The 12,955-nt window shown below is 45.8% G+C and overlaps 1 protein-coding gene across 7 annotated transcripts in view; it reads left to right on the top strand.

Moving 5' to 3' along the window:
* Positions 1-12,955, top strand: part of Maf (MAF bZIP transcription factor) — a 312,899-nt gene that overhangs the window by 19,211 nt on the left and 280,733 nt on the right. Inside the window, exon 3 of one of the 7 annotated variants that reach the window (XM_071604449.1) lies at positions 10,369-11,075. The exons of the other annotated variants lie outside the window; for them this stretch is intronic. The gene's annotated coding sequence lies outside the window, so the exon portion shown is untranslated. Of the gene's footprint in view, positions 1-10,368; positions 11,076-12,955 lie in introns of those variants that run through there. 7 annotated transcript variants of the gene reach the window in all.

Below are 12,955 nucleotides of genomic sequence, written 5' to 3'. Positions count from 1 at the left end.
TGTACAGAGGCGTCATGAAATGTCACCCTGTTCTGGAGAAGGAAAAAATAAGGAAGGATTTGTTTTTCGTTTTTTCCTCCTATTTTGTTTGAGTCAGCTGGTGTTAATAATGAAACGCCATCCCCGTTGCTGAGAAGCTTTTTCTAAGGCATGGGTGGGGAGCAGGGTGGGCGTCTGGTTCCTGCAAGGGGTTTCTGGCTGTCTCCACTCAACATTTTACAGTGTCATTCATGTAACTGTGCACCAGCATCGTTTTCTTCCACAATAAAAAGGCACCTTCCTATCATTGCACCATTAACCCAGGGGATTTTCACTTTAGCAAAGATGGGATCCTAGCACGTGATTTCATTGTAAATTCGGCAGAAGTTATTCTCAGAGCCATTGAGGATGCAGTTATTCTGAGAATGCCTTTTTTTTTTTTTTACTATTTCTTTAAAATTTAATTGGGATCAGGCCACTAGGTGCTTCTGACTCCAAGGTTTCTTTTTCCTTTTCTTTCTTTCTTGTGTTATTTTTGCTATTTTGTTATGCTTTATTGCAAGCTGCAATAAAGAGACTTGTAATTTATAATCAAAGTTTGGTATAGTTAAGCTAAACTGTAAAATCCCACCTTGGGGTTTTGCTCATAAAATAAATATTAAAAAAATATATAGCAATGAGTCCTGTACACTAGCGGCAATGTCAGTGCACATTGGTGTTTGTAGATATATATGGAAGGAGTTTGTTTCAGGGTCTGTTAAAGCTGATTCTGAAAAAGCATCTTCTGATCCCATGACTCCTAAACATCCAAGTAAGAGGACACACTGCTGAGAACTTCTAATCTGCTACTTAGACTCCATTTGTAATGCACATTACCTTGTGTCTTCAGTTGTATACGTGTGTACCCAAGGGTCAGGACATGCATGCTAGAATTCTCTGGAAGCTGTAGTACTCCTTAGCTTGGAAGACTTTTTTTCTTTCCTTTTCCCCCTAACAAGGAAGCTCATTTAGAAAGAAATGTTTATGTGAAGTGCTTGTCAGTTGGCATTTTTACTGGTTTGCTAACCCAAAGGTAAAATATAAAGCCTTGGCTTTTCCTGGCTGGCTTGTTGTTACTAGAAGGGTCCCTCCCTTGTTAGCTTGATAAATAATTTTACTAGAGGGACTCTGCTGTGTTTTTATGCTGGCTGTCTATTTTCTGCTTGCTGCAAATAAATTTCCGTACTCAGAGGGCACTAAAACTCCAAACACATGGTATTTTCCCACTTTGCTGCTGGTCTCCTGAAATATTTATTCCATCTAGTGTTTTTAATTAATTCTTTAAAGGAAAAAACATAATTCGTAATTAATATCCAACCAAAATTATTTACTTATTGCTTGGACCTTCGGGTTCAAATGTGGAAGGGCAGTTTAGGGGAGGGCTTCCTGTCAAACTCAGCCTGATTTCTGTCAAGTGAGAGGCAAGTGTGATTTACTGGGCGACCTAAAGTTTTCTCATTCTATTTTTCCTTGTCTGTCTTCCCAAGTTTAAATATTAAGCTGTTAATATGAGAAATGAACAGGGCTATAGAATTCTATCTAGAAACAAGGCGCCGAACAATAAAATCTTTAAGGGTGGAAAAGGATACATGCTGTGAAACTGGAGAGGAAATTGATCATAAGTATCAGTGAAAATATTGACATCCACCTGAGTCCCGGGTATTTAGTCCTGGCATTGACAAGCAGTGAGAGGGTCTTGGTGTGGCTCTCCGGAAAAATGGGTCCCTGGCCTGAGCCTCGACACACACACCCCAAAACATTGCAGTGCAACAAAATGTTGTCTATAAGTTACAAACACAATGGCCATACCACATTAGAGGCACACGGTGTCGTGTGTAATGGAGGATGGAATTTATGAATGTTAGTAAAACGAAATCATTTTACGTTAATGCCAGGTTATCTCATTCATTGAAATTTATTTCTAGAGAAGACGTTCTACTGGTTATTTTCTAACTGTTACTTGTTTATTAGCAGGTTTTTATGTTCTGAAATTGGAAAATATATATATATATTTTTTTACAAAGGTACCAGAGACATAAATTTGCAACTGGAGTGTAGGCACGTGTAACCGGCGTCACGGGTATTGGAGAGTCTGAGTGAGTGATTATCTGGAGCTCAGGTTTTTGCAAAGATTACCCAAATGAAGAGGAAAACATAGAAAAGGGGTTTCCTGAGTGAGTCATGGAGATCCAGTCACAATTTAGAACATTTCTTGGGTTTTGGACTCTAATATTCATTCAAAAATTTTTACTACAGATTTATTTTTTCTCTAACTTTGAAAGTATAGAGACTATTATGAGAATCAAGAACATTTTTTTTTTTTGTATTTAAAGGAGAGTTGGTATTTAGCTTTCTCTGGTCTCTTGGGGACAGCACCAGTTTGTCAGGAGTTAGAGAAAACTTCCTTGGAGTTGAGGACAAGGGTGTTCTGCCCAGTCTTGCCCCTCAGAGGTCGTCCAAAGCTGCGTAGGCTTGAGATCCAGCTACTCTGGGTATTGGGTCTTTCTTAGGAGCCAACACCTGTGCCATCTTTGATCCTTAAATCAACCATATGGGCAGGTATTTTAATCTCCTCTATTCAGTTGAGGAAACTCAGGCACAAAAGCAATGAAGGTGACACTGGACCCTACACAACAGTTATGCAGGTGTTTCTAAATAGACACCAGCTGCCCCTGTCCTGCCCAGTCTGTCCCTCACTCCACCATTGCACACCCCATTGGTAACCTCCATGTGTGCAGTGGGAGCCCAGGGACCCCTTCCTGCCTGGTCATCTCCATCTGTGTGGGGTCAAGTGAAGCCAGAATAAAACATGAATCCTCTGAGCCGTGTCTGGAGGACAGGAGCCGTGACCGCTCACAGTCTCCATCCCAAGGGCTCTTCCAGCTCTAAAAGCAAATGATCCCGTGGTTGGATTTTGGTAGGTAATGGAGCCAACTTTCTCTACTCAAAAAATAAAGATTGTCATTTCAAACACATTTAAAAAATAATAGATGGTACATTTCCTTAATACTTTGTAATGTGTAAAGTGTCAGGTGCACAATTGGCACTCAGGAAATTGCTGGATAGTGAAGATAAATCCACATTAAATCACTCCAGCGAAAGCCCCATCTAATAAAAAGTTGTCAGCAAAATCCGAAGTAGCACTGAAAAGAACACAGAGTTTCCACATCTGTAAGATAGGGGTAGTCCCTCAAAGGCCTGTGCAAAGGATTAAATATGATAATGTATGTAAAGCACCTGAGTTAAATATGATAATGTATGTAAAGCACCTGGCACAGGGTAAACACCCTGCCATGCTTGACCATGGACAGTGTTATATAGGATGAAAATTTGACCTTGACCTTGCAAGCTGTGGTTTGTATTAGAATAACTTTGCTATTATGATATTGGACTTCCCCCCTCTGCTTTAAAATAAATGTTTTCAAAATTGAAAAATTGAGAACAATAGTTTATATCTATTATTACTCTTAAAAAAAGAGGTAATAGAGCTATTATCTGCTTTACTTTTTATCCCTGAAAAAATGAAAAGGCTGGGTGGGGGGATTGCTATGCTTTGAGGACTTTTGTGGCCAATGATTTGGAGAAATTATGGATTAAAGTTAAACATGTAATTTTGGTATCATCACCTCAGAGCCTTTATATGCTAATGTGTATATCGTGTGTGTGTGTGTGTGTGTGTGTGTGTGTGTGTTGTACCAACACAAAGGGTGCCTGATATTTTCCAAATTTATGTGAGTGTAGGAATTGTTCTTTAGTTAACCATCTCGCGGAAAGTAGCTTTGTGTGGGGATAGGTTTTTAAAAAATAGTTGCTTAAAGTATTGAAGTTCTTATTATTGTCTTTAGCACTGAAGAACTCTTTCATTAGTCTTCCCCTGTACCCTATGTTCTGAATGATTCATCTGTCTTTCTAAGTATTCGTTTTGTTTATCGGATCAGCATGATCCCATGACGTGTGTTCCAGAGAAGAGAGTAGTCATGGGGTGATCCTGTGTGTCACAGCAATGGGAACGGCTCATGGCTCCCCATAGGATTTCAGGAGCCCTGTTTGGGATCCTCTGCTCTGATACAAACCCTGGATGAGCCATCCAAGACATCAGAGCTACTGTAAGGAGTGTTTTAATTTCCTAGGGCTTTGCCCGGGGATTCTTTAGAAACTGCCTTGAGGTTTCTGTACCTTTGTTATAGGGATAAAGGTGTCTATTATGAATATGAAATAAAACCTGGCATGGAGGAGAAACAGGGATAGAGTCCATTCTACGTCCCTCTTTCCTCCCATCTTTCGTTTGGCACATCTGCCGTTCTCCCTACAAACCCAGCTCAGCATACCCTCAATTCCCACCTTTTCCCCTGCCTGGGCCCCACGGGAAAAATGGCCTTTCCTCCGAAGTTCCACGCACAGGTTGGTTGGAGGTTTTAAATTCCAGTTGTCTGCAGAGATAGAGGTTCACTCACTCTCATCCATTCAGCGGTGGCTTGGGGTGGGTCCTCACGGCCAGCTGCCTGCCTGCCCAGTCAGATTTTCTGAGAACGGGGTTGAACTAGACTCCTGCTCTGGTTAGTTTCCAACACAGGGGAGGGAAAGGGGTACCTGAGACTCATCTGCATTTCTTTTGGAGACAGCAATGAGAGGGCTTGAGGCATGTCCAGTCCTAAGCAGGTCTCTGATCCTAGACCATGGTGGTCAGCCTGGGGTCTTCTGGTGTATGGGGGTGGGGGTTGAAAAGCATTTACATCCTGCCCCAGAACAAGTAAATCAGAACCTTTGGGGGTGGATGGTGCTCAGGCATCAGTATTTTTAATTTTTAAGCAATTCTCAGAAATTCAAATGTACAACCAGGCCCGAGAACTCCTGGAGAAGGGTCCAAGGGACATGGTAAATAAAGGAGCTGCTGGTGATATTCCCACATTTTAATCCCATGTCTGCCGACTCAGCGTTTCCCAGGTCAGTTTAAAATGGAGAGGGATGAACAATTGCTTTGTTTCTCCCCTCATTCTCTGGCCTTCCCAGTGCTCTATTAACATCAATCTATACTTTATAAGCAGTTGGATAAGGTACCCCCAGAAAGGAAACAGGAATTGGAAGCCTCAGCTTTAAGCCTGTCTTGGCACTAAGCAGCCCTTGGGACCTGAGTGGGTCACAGTCCCCTGATTTCCTTCCTGAGTCTCCTTCTTCTCTTTTGCAAAATGGGTCAAGTGATTGAAAATCAAAAAACCTTTGCTGTGTCTACACAGTCAGCTCACCCATCATCCTTCCCAGACCCAGTGTGTGAGCCACGGGATCTACAATGGATTTGAGCTGGTAGAAAGGCTAATTTTAACAGTGTAATTTTTCAAAAAATTTTCTGCATACAAAGGAGAATAATGTATTTAGCTTTCAAGTTACAAGGATAGATGTATTCCTGAATTATGCGTACAGTCTTCTGTGGATTCGAAAGAGATATTTATATTATTTGTCGTCATTATCCTCAGGTGCTTGTGTGGCATGCAGCCGGGTTGTAGCAGAAACGGGAGCAAGGGAAAATGACCCCGGCTCCCGTTAACCAAGAGGCTGGATCACACATAGATTCTCAGAGACATCGATTCTCCACTAAAGCACTGTGTTAAGCCACAAAAATAATGGACCTTTGTTGAGGACACTCGTGACCTACCTAGTGAGACAACTGTGCCCTGAGTTTCTTCTCTCCTCTTGGACACTGTGCACCGTGGGCACAGAGTTCACACCTCATATATTTTTGTGTCCAGCTCAACCCCATATCAGCGAGTGGCATGTAGTAGTTATCTCAAAAACTTTCCAGAAAGCTCAGGATGCAAGTGGGTGAGCAATTAGGAACACAGACCAGCAAACCAGCTGCTGATCAGAGCCCGCAAAATTTGCGAAATGCCAAAGAGAATGGCTTTTCAGTCTGTCAAAATTAGAAATCATTCTTTTAATCTTCTCCCAACTTTTCAAAAAGACCCCTCTCCTGTCACTTTCTGGTCACTGTTGTGGCTACGTTTCCTTTCCTGGACAGCTTGCTAAGCGCCCTCCGCACTAGGGCTCTTTCTGAACGTCCTCTTTTGGAGATCTATTGAAAATGGATCTTTTGAAAATGCACCTTTTCTCTGATGGGTTTGCTTCTGAGTTGTGACGATTTAAGGGTTTTAAGATCCAATTCCACCAACACTGTGCACCACCTATAGCACAAAATGAACTTGGCAGTGGGGCTTTAGATGACACCGACGGGTCACTTAGGTGTCGAGGAGGAAGGATTACCCTGAGCATGGACCAAGATGGAGAAACTGTGGCCAGGTGGAAAAGAAATTGGAAGGCCAGGCCAAGGAGGGGAGGGAAGGGAAGCCTTTGTGACAGAACAGAGGAGTGAGCCACTGTGACCGCGCCCTGGGATAGAGCACGATGCCCCTTTCTTAAACCCTTTCTGCCCAGAATTCATTTTCCAAGGGGGAAGCCATCCCGGTAGCCCCTCTGCTCATTCCACCTGTCTCTGCTCCACACTCTCCAGCAGGTAAAAGGGGCCGAGGTGGTTCATTAAGGCCAGTGGGGCTCATTGAGCTGAGCCAGCTCCTCTGGCTTTTTTCCTTTTCCCATATCATCTGCATTGTCACAGCCCACAGTATTGGGGGGAAGAAAGGGAGGGGCATTTTTTCAAAGAACTACAAGGGGATTTGGTCACATGTCTGCCATTAACATCAATCGCAGACGCAGGGCAAAAATGCCTGGCACGTTGCTACACACGCCTCTTTGAAAAAACGTCCCCTCTGGTGTTGCTACCAGACTCCCTTCCACTGATGCAGGATTTGGGGGCTTTGAAGTCGGTTGTGGAAATTTCACTGCTTTCTTTGACTCCAGCAAATTGCTCCAAAATGCTACAAATGTAAAAAAGACTAAGAAAGCTTTAGCAGCAGCTTAGAGGTGGAATCCCCTTAAGCCATTGACAGAAAAATGTGTTTCTTCTTTCGGTTTTTAATTTGTGAGTTGTATCTTAAAATACAGCAATGCAGTCATAGCCCTTCTCTCTGGAGGAGAAAAAATGCAGAGAGAGTCCCATGGCAGGTAGGCAGCACAGGCAGAGGGTCTGTAGCTCTACTTCTTTGACCTTTTGTTGCATTTTGGGGGAGATAGTGAGTAGGGCAGGGCCCCCTGCAGAGAAATTATGTAAAACAACAGGAGGCCGAGTGTTTCCAGCCTGAATCTGGATGCAACTGGGGGTTGAGACATTGGTGATACGGAGCCTGGAAATTCCAGAGACCCTTGCTGCAGGGACCCAGCAGAGGACAGCAAGGGGGGTCCACACCCACTGCTTTGGGTCCAGGGGCAGTGGTTCCTGGCAGTTAAAACTTTTGTTTCAGCAGTTTCCATTTTGGCAGGGAGATCATTGAACTGTGATGCATTGTTGAAAATCTCCCGGAAGTTCTTTCACTCCTGTAGTCTTCTCACACTCCATCAGGTTAGAGAGAAATACAGTGTGGTGGAAATGACCGCTAGCAGCTCCCCCGGCTTCAGTTACCGCCTCCATAAATTTAAGGATGTAGCGCGAATCAGAGGCTTTCAAACTCATTTTATTTTGTTTTGTTTCAGCAGAGGAGCCATTTGTAAAATGAAAGTTTATGTGGGATCACTATATAAAATAGAAGCAGAAAGCTGCTGAGGTTAGAGTGGGTCCTCCAAATCCTGGCCCTCCTCCCTCCCCTGGGTCTCCCTGGGCTCCAGGTCAATGAAGCCCAGTTTGAATACCTTTGGGGAATGGTTCTCTCTAAGGGACTATTCTCTGAGTCAGTCTTTGATGCGGGAAAGGACCACTTTGTTTTCTGGAAATTCAGGTGAAGCGGCTTCCACGGTCCTCAATGCCACACCTTCCTAGGCTGGTGGCTTTGGCAAAGTCACTTCCCCTCTCTAGGTCCTTGTGTCCCTAACTTTCAGATGGGGATGCTAAAGCCAGCCTTCTGGAATTTTCTGCAGGTTAACCAACCAACTGGGTGGCATTTCTTAAGTGCCCATTTCTACTGTCTATTCCCATTATCACTCAGGTGACAGCGGAAGTGTCCAGCAACAACTATGCCTTCTCGGTTCAAAAACACCAAGGATTTTTGTTCTCCGGACTCAAGGGAACCGTATGGTCTGTTTGAGAAAGGCTGGCTGCTCCCTTCTTTTTACCTGTCTGTCCCTTATCTTCTGCCTGTCACCTGCCACTCTGGAAAGGCATTTTTTTTTTGTTATTGTTCCATTCTAGATGTGATCCAGTGTTCTACTTTTTCTCCCCTGTGCTTAGGGTTTAACAATAGGGCCTTGCACAGAATGCATTCCCAGTAAATGTTTGCTAGTTTCCTGCCCGTGGTGTGCCAGAGCCTGTGTCTCTGACTTGCAGGAGCCAATGGTGTGTTTATTTTCCCAATTCCACATTCAGGGACTGATATTGGCAGTGTGCAATGAGCCGCGGTGGGTGGGATGCTTGCAGGGGGGGGGGATGCTGGTGCTCTAACATCAGAGGTCCCTTCCACACTCCTGCCCACCTGGAGAGCTCCGTCCAAGCACTTACTGCACACCTGCAGCATCAGAAGCTATGTGATAAACTCGGTAAACAGAAAAGTGCCAAACACACAGCAATATTGCAGCTCTGATGGGAAACGCAAGAATGGAGAAGTGGGAGAATGTGGTCGGCTGGAGGCATCAAAGAAGGATTTCAGGAAAAGGGGAGGTGATAGGCACCTGGGAAGAAGGGACAGAATGTTCCGGGCTGTGGGAACAGGAAAGGAGGGAAACAGAGCCAGGTTAATAAGTAAATGACTCTAGAATTTGAAAGGTGAGGAGATAGGCTTGCCAAGGGCTGAGGAGGGACAGAGCAGAGCAGGTCAGTTATGGAAGGCAAGGGCTGGAGGGAGGGATTGGGTGAGGCAGCGCCCTGACGATGGATGCTCAGGTATTATTAAAGGAAAAGTTGGATTCCGTTGCCACCCACAGTGACGACGCCTTGCCTTACAGACACATCCAGGATAATGAGAAACAGGAACCTGCCACATTTAGTGGCTGCCGTTGAGTTGGTGCAGTCCAACTAAGTAGCTTCCCCAAACTTTAGAAATTTAGATAAGTCAATGCAAAAGGATACAAATATAATAATAATAATAATAATAATAATAATAACAGCAGCTAGGTTTTATGATTTGGGTTTGAGATTGACAGCAAAGGAGACCACTGTGAGGTCCTTGCTGCATCAATGCAAGACCTGAACCGATGTGTCACAGACATCCTTGATGGTTTCTATTTGGCCTATTGGATTTGGACCAGCACCTCCCTGAGAACCTGGGGCAACACTTTCTAGGCTGGTGCTTCTCAACTTTGGCCACTCGTGAGATCATCAAAAGCTTTCAAAATCGCAGTGCCTGTGCCCAGCCTTGATGAATTAAGTAAGAATCTCAGGGTGATGCCCAGGTACCCCTGTTTTCGGGTTCCCCAAGAGACTCTAATACACAGCTGAGAACCACTAACTGCAATAAGGAGCTGATTGTCCCTCTTCAGTGAGGACCTGAATCGCTTAGCTATTTGATTCCACCCCCAGTGTGTCTGATTCAGGTGGCCTGGGGCAGGGGCCTGAGAATGTACACTTTCTAACCAGTCCCCAGGGGATTCAGGAACAGGGATCACACTTCAGCACTGGAGATGTGCTGTCCTAAGATAGTTATAGCGACATTTGGAAAGCAATCTAATGGAGGGATCAGGTAGACCAGATACCTTCCCAGCTCCTGCATGACCTCCACCTGTGGTCATGCAGTGGGATTCCACTGGGGCAGCATTGCTTCCCAGGGGACATTAGGCAACATCTGGAGATGTTTTTGATTGTCATTTCTTGGCAGAAGGGTACTATGGGTTGAAGCTGGGAATGCTGCTCAACACCCTGCCATGCCCAGAGCGGCTCTCACCACAGTCCACAGTCCAGCCCTGAATGTCAGCCAGGTTAAGGTGGAGACACTGGGTTTAACCTCTCTGAGACTGTTCTGGGGGAAAGTGAGACTTGCTTTTCTAGTGTGTTGCTAAGAATGAATGGGAGCCTACTGCAGCAGTACCCCAGGGAGGAAGTGCTCAGGGAGGGGTGAGTGGTCGTTCTTCATCTCCCAGCTGTGAACCTGCAGGACAGACTTGTCTCCTTCGTGGGCTTTTGTTCTCATCTGCAAAGTGGGTGCTGCCGTAGGCCAACCCTGTGCAAAGATGAAAGGAGAAAATCCTTAAACCCCCTGGAAGAGCTCAGTCAACACTCTCTGGGGCCATTGCTCTCTGTTGTTTCTGTGCACAGAACTTGATAGTGAGGGCTGGCTCACAGAGGCTACGATGCTGACTTAACTGCTGTTCGATTTGTAGGTCTGTTAAAGAGGTGGGAAGACAGCAGTTTCTAGTTTCCAGGTAGCCAGGACTCAGGGACGGTGACAGCAGGAACAAGCAAGCTCTTCGCCTGCCAGGCCAGATCCGAGACGCAGAGCCAGATGCCATCTCTGCCTGTGCACAGCTGCTCGTGGCTGCAGGGGAACCTGGCGTTTGGTGTTTGCCTGTATTTGAAACCTTAGCCAAGGTTTGTTTTCACGAGAATTTGGTGAAGCAAAATGTTGCCGAGACGAAACACCTCGGGGACCCACATCCCGCGAGAATAGATGTGTGTCAAGGCCGTACGTCAGGATGGCTCCCCCAGGACTGTCCATTTTCCAGATGGAGCAGGAATTTGAACCCTGGACTGTCGGACTCCAATGCTTGGTCTCTTAGCCAGTCTATGGTTCAAGATACGAGTTACAACAGGAGCCCAGAGGAGGACACCGGGGACCACCAGGGAAAATTCACAGACACCAGGTCCTCAGCCTGCTGTGCTGCGCTCCCAGCTCCCAGTGGAACCACAGCCTCAGAGGCAAACTGTCCTTCCTCTAATCTGCCCACAAGATGGATTTTAGCAACTGGCTTTTATTGAGAAACTGGCTTCCTCTTCCCCCACCTTCAACATTCGAAAACAGATTGTCTTCTTTACTGTAGTTCATTTTGCTTTCCGAGGTGATTAATGAATTAAAGATGCAGTGCATTTATTCTTTTGCCTGATTACCATTCTGTAATAAATCTAAGCTCTGGAGTCTGTCGATAGAAGAAGGCCAACCTGCCTCTTTGGAAAAGAAAGGTTTGTACGTTAAGCTTAATTTCCAGTTTTCCAACACAGGAGAAGGGGATTCACATTTGGTGCCTTATAAAACTAAGTGGGAAGCTTCAAGATTCTGTTTCTGGGGACAGGAGGGATTTTGAACACACCTCCCTGGACATGGGAAGGCCTGCTGCCTGGTAGATGGGATTTATTTGTCAGGATTGAGCCATTTATGGATGGGAGGAAAATGACATGGGAGGCTTTGTCCCAGCCCTGCACCATCGTTCTGTCCATTTAGACTGGTGTCCTCTGTAGAGCTGCCCTCCTACATTTTTCAAAAGGCCTTTTGCCTCCTGATGAGAAGTAGCTGAGGACCCTTATGAGTCTCTTCAGGTCTAAGGATTCAGGGCAGTTAGATGCAAAGTGAGGGTGGCCACTAACATGGGTAGCTTTGTACTTTGCTCTTTGGACGGGGATAATACGGTCCATACTGAAGCAGGTGAGAGCCTGGTGTGATGGGATGCCTGGGCAGGATCCGCCCTCTGCAGGTGCCTTGTTCCGATGCCACCATTAGGTAGGCAAGATGCGCCTGTGACTTCTTCCTCTCGTGAAGCAGGGCGCCTCCCTCTCCTGACCCCATGCATCACTTGCTGGTCTTGAAACAGGGAGGGCTTGAGGCCACGAGCCATGGCACCTGACCCTTGCTCCTGACCAGCCCAGGCCCCTCTTTGCCTTCTCTCAACCTTCATGGCCTTTTGTAACCGTGTACTTCCCGTGAGATTCAGGAGCTAAATGTCTCCCTGATGCTGCACTAAAAGCTCCAAGAAGTCGGACCTGTGTTCTTTCCTACTGGCCAGGGCTTGTTGTGGTATCTCTAAAGGCAGAGTGTTGGCGCTTAATGGATCCCAGTGGGCATGTGTGTTTGAAAAACAATAAGCAGACTACCCACAGAGATTTTCACCTGCCTGAACATCAGAACCGACTGAGTGAGTTTTTAACACGCAAACCTAGGGCCTGAGAGGCAAGAGGAACTGGAGGGCCCCAGGCGGGATCCGTCTCAACTGGGTAGTATATGACCTGGAGTTTGTCAGACTTGCAGTCCAATCCGTTTCTAGCTGTGTGACCTGAGGCCAGTGTCTCTACTTCTCAGAACATCAGTTTCCTCACCTATAAAATGGGAGGGGAATCCTGCACACTTTGGGGGATTTCAGAATATTTTCAATCCTTCGGGGAAGTGCTGTGAGCACACGTGGGCTTGCTAAGGCTGGGTCGCCATGTTATAGAGAGGTGCTGGCATCTTTTCTGTAAAAGGTCATCAGGTGGTAAGTAATTTAAGTTTTGTGGGTTTTCATATGTGAACATACCGGGCTGTGCTCTGATAAGGTTTTCTTCCCCCCCCCCATAAAAACAGGTAGTGGACTAGAATTAGCTCCCATGGGCCACAGCCAATATAGAAGACAGTAATAGGGTATTTGGGGTCTTTAGAGATAGAAAATTTGACTCTGAATGGTGTGAATGATTTATAATCTCCTCTAAGAAGTTCCAGAACAATACGAGGTTTTGATTTCCATGTTCATGATGGAAGAAGTACGCTCTCTCTTCTTTCTATCCACACTGTTCGCGGGCTTGGGATATAGGATGAGGTGGGGCTCCAGGGCCAGGCGTTCCCACAAGCCCAACCCAAGGCAGAAGAGTGCCCAGCAGCACTTCATCCCTCCGTCAGTGCAAGGAGAGCGTTTCAGAAGTGGATTCCCACATGCCTCCGCAGCTGCAGGCCATCCCTTCTCCCTCATGGTGGGTGCTCGTCCTGGGACTAACCACCATGGCTTT

Source organism: Marmota flaviventris, chromosome 18 (assembly GCF_047511675.1).
Source record: "Marmota flaviventris isolate mMarFla1 chromosome 18, mMarFla1.hap1, whole genome shotgun sequence".
NCBI lineage: Eukaryota > Metazoa > Chordata > Mammalia > Rodentia > Sciuridae > Marmota > Marmota flaviventris.
This window is presented reverse-complemented; position numbering and strand designations above follow the sequence as displayed.